The 13,961-nt window shown below is 35.6% G+C and overlaps 1 protein-coding gene across 4 annotated transcripts in view; it reads right to left on the bottom strand.

The window, feature by feature from the left end:
- The window catches only part of LOC135205496 (ITG-like peptide), a 99,451-nt gene extending 86,225 nt beyond the window's left edge, over window positions 1-13,226 (bottom strand). Inside the window, exon 1 of one of the 4 annotated variants that reach the window (XR_010312545.1) lies at window positions 12,832-13,224. The gene's annotated coding sequence lies outside the window, so the exon portion shown is untranslated. Of the gene's footprint in view, window positions 1-12,831 lie in introns of all 4 variants that reach the window. The other 3 variants (XR_010312544.1, XM_064236218.1, XM_064236220.1) reach the window with 3 other exon arrangements.
- Between the last annotated feature and the right edge of the window lie 735 nt (window positions 13,227-13,961).

Raw genomic sequence — 13,961 nt, 5'->3', positions numbered from 1 at the left:
AAAGAGAATCTGAACAGAGGTACAGTAAAAAGAATGAAAGCAGTCGCAGCTAGGGCCCTTAGGGACGCTGCAAAGAACCTTGAGTAATGCCTACATTTCACCGCGTGAGATGCACTGTCGGCAATAACCCCACTAAGGGGGGTGCTCTACATAAGCGTCTGTTGGATAGATGCGCGTGAGTTTGTGAGTGGAAATGTAACGGAAAACGAGCATTTCAGGTCATGAATATAAAAACTGTATTCATTCGGAATCCCTGTACAGGATATTAACATAGCAAGAGGCGGAAGGCCTTGGATTGATGGGGCTGTGTGTCTTAGGCCAATTTACATGTACTGTCTCTCGACATGGGAGCATTATAGAACCTTGAACGCAGTTGTGTGTAAATATGTGTGTGTGTGTGTGTGTGTGTGTGTGTGGGAATCATACATAACCATATTGTCATTAAACCATAATATCATTGTGGGGATCATACATAACCATATTGTCATCAAAAATGTGTTCACAAAAGTATGGTAATAAAAAGTTCTGCAACTTGATAGAACTGAAGGATTAACAGTGAAGATAGTATAGGATTAAGCATATCGAAATAAATCAAAGTAAACACAGCAGTTACAAATTAATACATGATAATAATTGTAAAAACATATAAGAGAGTTAGGGCCGATTGCTAACAAAGGCTTTGTAAGTTAAAAATCCACAATTATATCCATGAATGGGATTATGCGGAATCTATCTTAATATATATATATATATATATATATATATATATATATACATATATATATATATATATATATATATATATATATATATATATATACATATTGAGAAATATTCCGCCCAATCCAATCCCCAGTTCATGGATATAATTGTGGATTTTTAACTTACAAAGCCTTTGTTAACAATCGGTCCTAACTCTCTTATAATATTTTTACAATTATTAACAACTATTTACAATGCATATATATATATATATATATATATATATATATATATAGTATATATAATATATATATATATATATATATATATATATATATATATATATATAATATATATATACTTATATATAATGTATAATTGCAATCATTGTCTATTCAACGCGAACCTCTCATGTATTACGAAAAAGAATTTTTCTTGCCAATAGCCATTGCTTCAAAACAAACCTTGAAAAACAATTTAACTGTGTCTCTTTTGTCCTCAATTTTTTCTGAGGCAAAATTAGACCGAGAGGGATGTCTGTTTGCCGTCGCCCCCCAAAACTGTTTTAACTAATTAGCTTACAAAAAAATATCCTCGCCAAATAAAATCGAAAAGAAGGATAGTTTTAGTCCTTGTAATCTTTATTCATCTTTATTGATCTTTCCCTTTGTTCGGTCCTTTGTTGTTTAGAAGATTAATGATTATATTTAAAGACGGCCAATCGACTCCGCATTTCCAAAGAGGTTTATTGACAGAAGGACTCTCGTCGCCTTTCACAATACCTCCTCCTCCTTTCGCCCACAAGGAAGTCAACCACAATAGACAGTTGATGAAAAGGCACCAGGAAAGAATAAGCGAAGGGACGAGAATAACAATGAGCGGAAAAAGATGTTTGTTAAGAGTTCATCTGATTAGAAGACAGTGAGTCGGAAAGGTCCTATCAGTAAATGATAAAAATAATAAAGAATCAGATATTAGCATTTTTCTGTCACGTATTCACAGAAGTGGAATATAATAGTTTAGGTCGAAGGCGACAAACTGGGACCTATGAGGTCATTCAGCGCTGAAAGTGATGTTGAAACAACTGTTTGGAAAGGGTGGAAAGTCAGATGAAAGAAAGAGACTATGAACTGGGGTGCAGTAAAAAGGAATGGAAGGGGTTGCAGCTAGGGGCCGAAGGGACGCTGCAATGCACCTTAAGTAATGCCTGCAGTGCACCGAGCGATGTTCACTGACAGTTCTCCGGGGTCATATATTAATGGATGAGGCTACGGACAAGTCATCATTTGATGGGAATCTATTTTGTTAAGAAACACCATCTATCAAGCCATATCATATTAGTATAACGTTAATAATTAATTTTCATAATTCATCTTCGCCAAAAACGTCCATTTTAAACGTTTGGTCACCAGCCCAGGCGGTGAACGTCGACAATTTTACCGTGTTTACCCTCCTCTAACCTCTTTTAAGGAAAAGGCTTCCGCTCGTTAATCGACGTCATGATGATTAATGTTTACATTTACTGCTGCGTGTTCACACGTTCATTATAACAATGCAGGGCGTTGCATTTTACGTATTTCGAATTTCCATGCGTGCATATTTTTATACACAAAACACTATACATACATACATCCATAGATACGCACGCATGCACACACACACATACATATATATGTACACACACACACACGCACACACACACACGTATTATATATATATATTATATATATATATATATATATATATAATTAATGTTATATTTACTACTGCGTGTTTCACGTTAATTATATAACTGCAGGGCGTTGCATTTTACGTATTTCAAATTTGCATACGTGCATGTTTTCATACACTTAAAACACTAAACATACATATACATCCATATATAGATACGCACTCGCTTATGTATATATACATATGTGTATATATATATATACACATATATGTGTGAGTGTGTGTGTATGGATATATATATATATATATGTATATATATATATATATATATATATATATATATATATATATATATATATATATCAGATATACTACCACAGAGAAAATGAAACACTTATCATAAATCCTGACAGGTTTCGCCTTCAGTTTTCTAAGACGTCTTCAACAGAAAGACACAAGACGAAGGATAATAAGTTTGTATATATTCACCATGATGTGTATAATCTTAAATGTACAGTGAAGAACCAGCAATAAATAAAGTTCTTATGAGCACCTGGAGCTGTCGCTTAAACAAACACCAGTGACATTTAAGAAGCCAAAAAGTCATCTGAAAACATCACGTAACTCGTCTGGGAGCACAAGACCTCACTGAGGTCTTTTCAGGCCGGGAGGAAAAAATGACGATTCCGGGTAATTTGTTCAGCGAAGTTCTTTTTTCTTCGCCTTCCCCGAGTGTTTGCATTCACTTAAGACCTCCAGTTGCCACTGCTTACTTTGTGACCTCTCTCCTTGCATTCCCTCGCTGTTCTGAGACTTCCAAGCTTCCAATTAACGGGGGACACTGCGTTCTTCCTCTTGCGATCTCTTCCCAAGAGGGAAGAGCTCTTTCTTCTTCTTCTTCCCGTCTCCCTCGAATTGAGAATGTCTTTCGAAACCGTTCTCGCTCTGAGAGCGTCGGTGAATTAAATATGGCATTCATGAGAGCACTGAAGGCAATGAAGCAGGAATGAGCCCCCACTCGAATGAAATATTCCTAATATTCCTACTCTTGGGAGACATTCCCTCAACCAGTGGCGACGAATCGCTTTCAGCGTCAGGTAAAGATCCCCAGGGGCTTCTAGAACCCGGATGTTGTCAGGTTTTGGTGAAAATGTGCAAATGGGTGTTCTAGAAACCGGATGTTGTCAGGTTTCGGTGAAAATGTGCAAATGGGTCTTCTAGAACGCGGGTGTTGTCAGGTTTTGGTGAAAATGTGTAGATAATTACAAGATTCTGCCAAAACTTTTTACATCGAGAGGACAATCTCGTATGCGATACTGTCGCAACTTCGGACCGAAATCTGCACAAATGCAGGCAATCTCATCAGCTTCGAGTGCTTTGCGGGCTGAATATCAATAATGCTAAATCTCTCTCACGCATTTACGGGATGTCATGTTAAACGTGACTATAATTTGAAGACCAAGAAATTCCTGCACCAGAAGCAGGTCTACTGCAAGAGCTATAGATTTAATTTTTTTTTTGTCTATGATATGATCTTGTCATTTTGTCTAAAGTTTTTATGTAAATTTTGTCATCTTAGCAAATCATACCGGCGTCAGTGACCTTAGCTGTCACGATGCCATAAAATGTCAAATCAATCAGTCAAAGCTCTCAATATTTCTTCTCGTGCAAATTCCTTGTTTTTTTCACTTTGCATTTATATATATATATATATATATATATATATATATATATATATATATATATATATATATATATATATATATATATATATATATATATATATATATATATACACACACACACACACACATATATAAATATATATATATATACACACAACTCCGCCACTCTTCGAGAAACTCGAGGCACTTGAAGTATTGTAGCTCCAACTCTCTAAATGTAACTGGTCTCCAGACACTTAGGAAATTCACAACAATCAAATTAGGTCTACGGCCCAGCGTGAAAGATACAAAACATATACACCTCCAAGATAATTGAATCAGCTCTCTTTATTAGGACGGTCTCGTACGGAACTTGGCGCGTTCTTACCAAACTTTTACTCATCAACACAACACTTATTTCCTCGGTTAATGATTCATGAAACCGGTAATGACATTTATTCATCATTAATGCTGAGAGTCATGAGAGACCAATAGATTACTTCGTGATAATATGGACTGCATTTTAGAATGTTAAAAATATAAATCTACAATCCTTTGTACTTTTCATCAATTGCTTCGTAGATTTAAATGACAGAAATTCGCTGTCGCTGCTCATCTGTTGCCACTTATATGCTCTAAATTAAGCTTTTTTTTAATAATATGTACTGCATTATAGAATTAATGTTAAAAATATAACTTATAACCTTTGTTCTTTTATCAAGTGTTTTGGATATATGAATTAAAGAAATGTTTTGTCTCTGCTCATTTTATACATATATATATATATATATATATATATATATATATATATATATATATATATATATATATATATATATTATATATGTGTGTGTGTGTGTGTGTGTGTGTGTGTGTGCAAAGTGAAAAAACAATGAATTTGCACGAGAAGAAATATTGATAGCTTTGACTGATTGATTTGACGTTTTAAAGCATCGTGCCAGCTAAGGTCACTGACGCCGGTATGATTTGCTAAGAATGACAAAATTTACATAAAAACTTTAGACAAGATGACAAGATAATATTATTGACAAAAAAATTAAATCTATATATATAATATATATATATATATATATATATATATATATATATATATATATATATATATATATATATATATATATATAAAGGTAAAGCCACGAAGGAAAGTGAAACAAAGGAGTGCTGCGAGATCTTTCGACTCTAGGGTTCTTTACATAGCAGAGTCGAAAGATCTCGTAGCGCTCCTTTGCTTCACTTTCCTTCATGGCTTCTACCTTTATTTATCTATTCATTAAGTTCCCAATTTTCGTGATTCAGTTATACATACATGCATACATATATATATATATATATATATATATACTATATATATATATATATATATATATATATATACCTCTAAAGCCCATATAATTCAACCCACCTACTACGCCTACTCCCCCACCCCATCTGTTCACTCTCTTGGCTTCATAGACTCATTTTCGTATACCATAAATCATCATGTAATTGGACTTTTACTCACACACAATAACGAATTCATATTCCATAAGCGCTCTTCACAGTTCACTCATAATTCACTGAATGATGTTTTTTTCATAACTTTCAAGGCCTGGCTTATTCGAAGGGGAATGTATGGGGAATTTATTTGTTTATTTATTTTTCATCAACCTTTTCATCTTTCTTCGGTCATCTGGATTCGAGGTTTATCTTATGAGCATAAATATCGCCAATGACTCCATTTCAACATTTTTGTCAATAAACCCATAAGGATCCGTTTAAATTTTTTTGCTAATAACTTCGCAAATGGGTCCATGTCTACGGTTTTTGTTAAAAAAGTTGCATATGGATTCATCTAAATACTATTGTTAATAAACCCACATAAGGCTCCATTTAATGATTTTGTTAATAAAACCACATAAGGCTCCATTTAATGATTTTGTTAATAAAACCACATAAGGCTCCATTTAATGATTTTGTTAATAAAACCACATAAGGCTCCATTTAATGATTTTGTTAATAAACCCACATAAGGGTCCATTAAAATTTTTTTTTTTTTAATAATCTCGCATAAGGCACCACTGAGACATTCTTAAACGTTTTTGTTTTAAACTCCCAAATGGTCCCATTTAACCATTTTGCTAATAAACTCACATAAGAATCAAGTTAAATATTTTTGTTAAGAAACTCGCATAATGCTCAATTTAAACATTTTTGCTAATAACTTCGCATATGTCCCATTTAAACATTTTTGTTGATAAAGTTACATGTGGCTCCATCTAAATATTTTTATTAATAAACTCGCATATGACACCATTTAAAATTTTTGTTAATAAACTCACACCAGACTCCATTTACACATTTTTAAACATCTTTGTTTTAAACTCTCAAATGGCTCCATTAAAACATTTTTGTTCAGGAACTCACATAAAGCCCCACTGAAACATTTTTTCTAATAATCTCACATATGACTCCACTTAAACATTTGTTGCTGATAAACTCATTTAAACATTTTCGTTAACAAAATCGCATATGGCTCCATTTAAATATTTTTGGTAATATCACGTATGACTCCACTTAAAACGTTTTTTGCTGATAACATCGTATAAGGCTCCATTTAAACACTTTAGTTAAGAAACTGGCGTAAGGCTCCATTTAAACATTTTGGCTAATAATCTCACATTTCTAATAATAAGACTTCAATTAAACATTTATAATAAACTCTCTTAAGACTCCATATAAACTTTATAATAATTTCGCATAGGGCTCCATTAAAACATTTCTGTTAATAAAACTTCATTTAAACATATGATAATAAGACTCCATTTTAAACATTTATAATATTGCATAGGGCTCCATTTAAACATCTCTGATAATAGGACTCCATTTGGACATTTCTGATAATATGAATATTTAAACATTTATAATAACCTCGCATAGGGATCCATTTAAACATGTCTGATAATAAGACTTAATTTAAACATTTGTAATAACCTCGCATAGGGATCCATTTAAACATTTCTGATAATGACACCATTTAAATATTTATAACAAGCTCGCATAGGGCTCCATTTCAACATTTCTGTTAATAATAATGCATAGTCGTTTGAACCTCACTTTCATTTCCAGAAGAATCAATTCATTCACAAACTGATGATCACACAAACACACATTCATCGGCCTGCGAATTTCAAAGTCATCCAGGTACTACTTTTGCAGAAAAAGGTTACCTGTCTAATCAAGTATACACTTCCACGTTAATGGACTAACTTGACTATCAGGTGGAATCTCGAATGATTTGCGAGCTCCCACTTGAGAGGGAAATGCTGACTGACTCGGATTACAAGGGATTTTGACGTCACGCGACTTGAAAAACATTAATTGCCTAATCAACTATACAGTACATTTATGCCCAAAAGTTAAGTATATCTTAGTTTTACCAGACCACTGAGCTGATTAACAGCTCTCATAGGGCTGGCCCGAAGGATTAGATATTTTTACGTGGCTAGGAACCAATTGGTTACCTAGCAACGGGACCTACAGTTTATTGTGGGATCCGAACCACACTATATCGAGAAATGCATTTCTATCACCAGAAATAAATTCCTCTGATTCCGCGTTGGCAGAGCAGGGAATCGAACTTCGGACCACCGGATTGGCAGCCGAGCTCGAAAACCACCCATCCAGCGTGGAACTAGATGACCAAATGGACTAACTTGACTATCAATTGAGAAGGAAGAGCGGACTTACTCCGATTTCGTGGTATTTTGACTTCAGGGAACTTGAACAAAATGATCTGCCTAACCAACTATACTGTACATTTGTACCCAAATGGACTAACTTGACTATCATGTGGAGCCTGAATTATTTGTAAGCTATCAACTGAGATTGTAGATTGACTCAGATTTTGTGAGATACTGACTTCAGTCACCTGATAATAAATTTACCTGACTATTCAACTATACTGTACATTTATACTTAAACGGACTAACCTGACTATAAGGTGGCATCTCTGAATTATTTGTAAACTATCACTTGGAAAGCAGTCAATGCAGACTGACTTCGATTTCGTGGGATTTTGACTTCCGCCATCAACAAACTACATACAAACATTCGTACTAGCCTCTGCCAAAATAAAGATACCGCACAACAAAGTTACTTTTTGTACATAAAGTTGGTTTTTCAGATCATTTCTTCTGCTACAATGGGCATTAGATGGAATCACCAGGGGTCGTGTTTGCTGACCGGGAAGTAATCCTGCCTGTCAACTCTGTGGTTCAGATTTTTCGAGGGAGGAGGTTTCCGGTGACGACAAAACTTGGAATGAAAAATGTTGTATAAAGGCTTTTCTTCGTATTTTAGTCTCCTTTAAGGAACATTTGGAATTAAATGAAGGAAGCACAGACATATCAGTTTTCAGGATAACGGAATTTTGCTCTGATGTTCTTTGAAGATAAATTTTAATTATGTTTGTTTGTATGGTGTTTTTACGTTGCATGGAACCAGTGGTTATTCAGCAACGGGACCAACGGCTTTACGTGACTTCTGAACCACGTCGAGAGTGAACTTCTATCACCAGAAATACACATCTCTCACACCTCAATGATAGCCCGAGAATCGAACGCGCTACAACCGAGGTGGTACACCAACACCATACCGACCACGCCACTGAGGGGCTGATTTTAATTATGATTCGGTAAAACACTCGCCCCTCAGGGGACGAATATAATGAGGCTACGGACATAAGGGGAAAGCGATGTCAAGACAAAAGTAGCGTCACACATTGTGTCACGTCACATCATGACGACAGACATAATAGACAGACAGACTAATAGATAGATACACATATATTATTAGTTTTTATTCCCACTGGTTTCCAATTTTACGCTTTTCTAGTTACTTTATGCTATTTCTCACTGTGTCCTTCAATTCTACCTCCTTATTTATTCTCTCCTTATCATAACTTCTTAGTTTTTGAGGCACATATATAAAATGTGTGGACATATATATATATAGTATATATATATATATATCTATATATATATATATATATATATATATACCTATAGATGCACACACACACACACACACATATATAATCTCTGTATGTATTATTATATATATATTATATATAAAGATCCAAGATTTGTTTATATGTGCCTCTAAAACTAAGAAAAAAAAAATATACATATAATGACGAAAAAGCTATCAATATATACAATTCAGCTAATTTCAGACAGGTTCCACTATCCAGAATTTTGAGAGAGAGAGAGAGAGAGAGAGAGAGAGAGAGAGAGAGAGAGAACTGATAAACTGCGATAGTAGAAACGAACCAGCAATGTCTCCTGCACACGCAAGACTTCAAAACGATAACGAGTCACTTACTACCCCTTAGACAAAGGCCCTATTGACGTACACTCCTCTGCAGTCGGCGTAATTAAAATCACCTCTTCCAGGTTCGAAAAAAAAAAAGTTTTAAACGAACTGCAATTGTATTACGGCCGAAGACAATAACAAACTTATGCCAGGGCGGAGAGAGAGAGAGAGAGAGAGAGAGAGAGAGAGAGAGAGAGAGAGAGAGAGAGAGAGAGTTCAACGGAGCTTTTAATGCAGCCGCCCCGACCCGACTTTTCTGAGGAATGATCTACCTGGATAGCATCTTATTATCCAAAAGATGCACTTCAATTCTTCGCAGAATCGACGACTTGACAACGTGACACTTGGTTATCTCGTCTTTAACATTTTCTTTAGTAATTTTTAAGTTCACATTCGGCAAGAGCAATATACTATTGAAAATCTACGTGCATTGTGCAGTAATGCAAACACATAAGGGTACGGCACGAAACCGTCAATAGCTATTCATGTCAAAATAATTGTGGTCTCCAATTATTGACCCAATTCCCTAAGATGAACTGTGCGATTATTACTAAGTCGTTCTCTCAACTCACGAATGACATAACATTACTGTGGCCATATTATTGTTCTGGGACACATAAATTATTCATAAATTTTTACACCAGTATAATAATACACACAAACATAAACACAGACAGACAGACATGTATATATACATAATATATCTCTAACTATATGTGTCTGTGAATATGTATGTATGTATGTGTGCATTATACAAAGGCAAACAAATACATTAAGGATTAGATGTACATTACTTTTGCCCTATATTCCTTCTTAATCCACTTTCCCCCTGGCAGTATATTTCATTTCCCCCACCACTGACCTGCTTTGTATTTATATATCCTCCACTCATTCCTGCATCAGTCATCCCTGCTAATCTGTTCATCAATACTTAAACCATGATAATAATTTTCCTTGCAGTTGTAATACAGTATCCTTTACTGGAACAGTGTTTTGAGTTCTATTTTCCCACCTTCCATAAAATGATATAATTTCATCTTGCTCTTGAAAGCAGAACCTTTCTTCGTAGAAAAACGCCAGATTCTTACTTTGAAGACTTATCTTTAACAAGAGCTACAAAAATATATTTTGAAATATTTATTCTGACTTTAGATTTGCCTGAAAGAAATCTTCTGGATTTTGAATGTCCAGTTGAAACAGGGCTCCCTCGAGTCAAACTATTTCGCAATTATCATTCTACCCGCTCGAGTAATCCCACCGTCCAGTCTGTTCATCTAGCCTACATTAGTTACCGAACTATATAACTATCAAGAATGACATTGTACTAAAATCACGAATTCATGCTCATACCTCAGGAACACAGAACAAAAGTTTTAAATATTATTATTACATATTTCCTCTCCCTCACTTTTAACGCATCTAAATTGTCAAGACAGCTGAGTATCACTTCATCCTGAATAAAAGGACTCCACAGTTGTTTGGTCTTTCTAAATCAGACACAATCAAACTTCTCTTTACAAAAGGTTTTTGTTCAATTATAACAACAAATTCACCCTTAAACTCAGGATCACCTGCATTCCATGTCCCTTTTTGTCAATAAATCTTTGACTTTTACTCCCCTTTCATTCTCCGCTTCTCAATCCTACATTTCTCAATTTTCACTTTCGTTCTTTCTTTCTCTAGGATGCAAATATATCCGGCTTATTTATTCAAATCTTATGAGATTTTCCTTTCCTCCCTCTCTTACTAATTACTTCTCTGGGCACAGATATTTCACATTCTCGATCAGATATAATCTCTCTCTCTCTCTCTCTCTCTCTCTCTCTCTCTTTCAAGTTACAGTTTCACATTCGCGATCAGCTAATACCTTTCTCTCTCTCTTATTCCATTTTCCATCAGAATACTCTCTCTCTCTCTCTCTCTCTCTCTCTCTCTCTCTCTCTCTCTCTCTCTCTCTCTGAGAGGTCATGAATACATAATTTGGATTCTGACATAATACTGAATATATAAGTTGTCAAAGACTTTCAGTTCTCGGAAACATTCAACATTAATAACAAACACACAACTTTGAAAACTATACTAAATGATTCATGTAAAATATATCAAGACAAGAGGGTTTATAAGTGTACAGTTACGCGTAAAGACAAACACAGGAATAAGAGAGAGAGAGAGAGAGAGAGAGAGAGAGAGAGAGAGAGAGAGAGAGAGAGCGATTGTTGCAGAAAGAAAAAAGGCAGGAACTAATATGCAAGTTCATAAATTATTGAACAAGTTGATAAAATATTTATGCAAGACGCTAAAGGGAATATGCGACCCAATTTAAATGAAATTAAGAGTTAATTGTTTACAGAAGACTTGACGTGGAAGAAGTTAGGTAACTTGCTGGAAGAGTGTGGACGTGAGTGTGTGTGTGTGTATGAGTGCGTGCGTGTACATATGCGTGTATACATATACGTATATATGATATGATATACACACATTTAATATATACATATAATATATATATATATATATATATATACATATACATATAGAGAGAGAGAGAGAGAGAGAGAGAGAGAGAGAGAGAGAGAGAGAGAGAAGTAAATACGCAAAAGGACAATCAATAATTAAAACAGGATTAGTAAATAGATGCAAAACCTCAGAGAGAGAGAGAGAGAGAGAGAGAGAGAGAGAGAGAGAAGAGAGAGAGAGAGAGAGAGGAATAAATACGCAAAAGGTCAATCAATAATTAAAACAGGGGATTAGTAAAGAGATGTAAAAGCTCCAAGAGAGAGAGAGAGAGAGAGAGAGAGAGAGAGAGATAATCGAGCGAAAAGCGGAAACAGACAAACGTGACCAACAACCGAATTAGGGATTAGGATCAAAAGGACCGACTGACCCGGCGATTTGGGGATCGGGTCCTATTTTATAATTTTAAGTAATTACACATTTCTAAATGTTAATTTTATCTGACCTTTTTAAAAGATAATATATATATATATATATTATATATATATATATATATATATATATATATATGTATATAATTTAAAATTTTTAAGAGATATTTTATTTTTTTTGCATATTTTAAAGACTTAGAATTGTTAAAGTTTTAAATGGGGTTATTTAAGTAATGTTTATTTTCTCGTGATTTTTTTTGTGATGGGAAACTTTGGACGATAAAGACAAATTGACAAATAATGGATAAATTGAAAAATATAAAAATATAGAGTGAGGCAATTACATTTTAAAGAATAACTTCTTTGCTTAACTTTTTTGAGAAATGAATGACAAGTTTTACGGAATAACTACCTTAGAACAAATAAAGATATGAGGTTTTGGGTACATAAATAGACAGACTACTTAATGACATTACGACACAATCTAAAATCAATATATACAGAAATTAGACTTGAATAAAACAGGAATTCAAACTCACATTTGAAGGAATGAGACTAAAAGGGTGACTGCGCCCTTAGAAAATGGCCTTTCTCCTTAGGCCTATTCTTCGAGTTTGTCTACGTCCTCAGGGGTCTAGGCCGAAAACGCTACTGCTACTATTGGTGGTGGTGATGCCCTGACTTCTGCTTCTTCAGCGTGAGCGTCAGGAGGAATAAGAGGAGGAGGCGTAGTGCTACTGAAGGGGCGATCGTCCGATGAGGACTCGACGGTGTCCAGAGGGAGAGTGAGTCTAGAGCAGGCAAGGCAGGTAGGTTGGCGAGGAGGCAAGGAGGAGGGCGGATGCACACACACACACGGGTGCCGTCTGGTACCCCGAGCCGAGGGAGTGGTTGCTGCCGCCGCTGGGGCGTGAGGTACGCAGGTCTGCTCCTGCTCCTGCCAACAGGGGAGCAGATGTGGGCGTGCCCACCCCTCTCTCTTCCTCTCTCTCTCTTTTCCACCACCCACCAACCTATACACCCAACTCCAGCACCTCCGACGATCGTGTTGGCGGCTACTGCGAGACATCGGTCTAGGTTTTTCGTTGCTATTCATCGACTGGTGATTTACATTGACGCACCCGTTACAAAAGACAAAAGACACAAGCGTGTGCTCGCATGTCCATGAAAAACATGCCTCCATTCCTTTAAACAAAGCATATTAGTGTAAACCGAAAACAGAAATGCAGGCATACGAACGTACGTCGTTGCATGAAACCTCCCCCCCCCCCCCCCCTCCCTCCACACTTAAGCGTGGACGAACACACACGCACTTACACACACACACACCCAGCCACCCACGCAAATGAACCAGAGCGCGCCCCAGACAAACAATCATACGCACTCAGGAGAGCTTGAGCGAATAATAATAAGTCAGGGATGAAAATCTTATTATATGGTGATTGCTTGTGATTGCCTGTTGTCCTCTTCAAAAATGCAAATCAAAAGACACACACAAACACACACGAAGGAGGGATCTATACGTAGAGTTTTTGTGGGTATATGTCTAACGAGTGAATGTACACATGCATGCATAGTATGTATTTACACTAATGCGTATAACATGAATGCGTGCAATCTATACCTATAGGCTTATAAGGATCTATTTTAATCCGTACAAGTTATATCA

This window comes from Macrobrachium nipponense, chromosome 24, assembly GCF_015104395.2.
Source record: "Macrobrachium nipponense isolate FS-2020 chromosome 24, ASM1510439v2, whole genome shotgun sequence".
NCBI classification, from domain to species: Eukaryota; Metazoa; Arthropoda; class Malacostraca; order Decapoda; family Palaemonidae; genus Macrobrachium; species Macrobrachium nipponense.
This window is presented reverse-complemented; position numbering and strand designations above follow the sequence as displayed.